Raw genomic sequence first — 666 nt, forward strand, 5'->3', positions numbered from 1 at the left:
TAATGTATCATTATGTCATGACTTGTCTTGGAGGGGCACATCTTTAAAAGGTTATCAATTACACATGTTCTATACATATTCAGCTCATCTAAATCAGATATTTGGTGCTTTACGGTGGTTTGTAAAGAAGTAGAAGAGCAGAGGTCCTGTGGCTGCATTTGGATGGAGAAGGAACTGAACAGTAGGAGGAAAGTTGACATTTTGAAGGGGCAATAGTGGCCCAAAAGAAGAGCAAGAACACAAGACAAACGTTAGCATAGTGATAACCATCATCTCTATGCTAACACTGATTTTAATTTGGAAAATTGCACCTGCTTAATGAATACGTTATTGTAGGACGGCAGCAGTGGAATCACTCAAAACAGAATGAGATGAAATTGTTTTTAATTATGAATGCATCATTGTGTGTTGGATAAGTTAGGTTAAACGTAAATATTGCAAGAAATCCACTGTCGTTCACTGACGTTTGTGACAACTGCAGGTGGCAAATTTATAAACAATTTTACATTGTGCCATTTTCATACATCTTGCTTCTAGATGTATGATTTAGTTTACCCCAAAGTGTTAATTAATACATTAACTAACATGCAGGAACTAACATGTAATTAAGGTAGTGTTATTCATGCAGTAGTTCATATGACTCATGTCGTAGTTAAGTTAGTTCTT

This window comes from Sinocyclocheilus grahami, unplaced genomic scaffold (assembly GCF_001515645.1).
Source record: "Sinocyclocheilus grahami isolate Dianchi unplaced genomic scaffold, SAMN03320097.WGS_v1.1 scaffold2289.1, whole genome shotgun sequence".
NCBI classification, from domain to species: domain Eukaryota; kingdom Metazoa; phylum Chordata; class Actinopteri; order Cypriniformes; family Cyprinidae; genus Sinocyclocheilus; species Sinocyclocheilus grahami.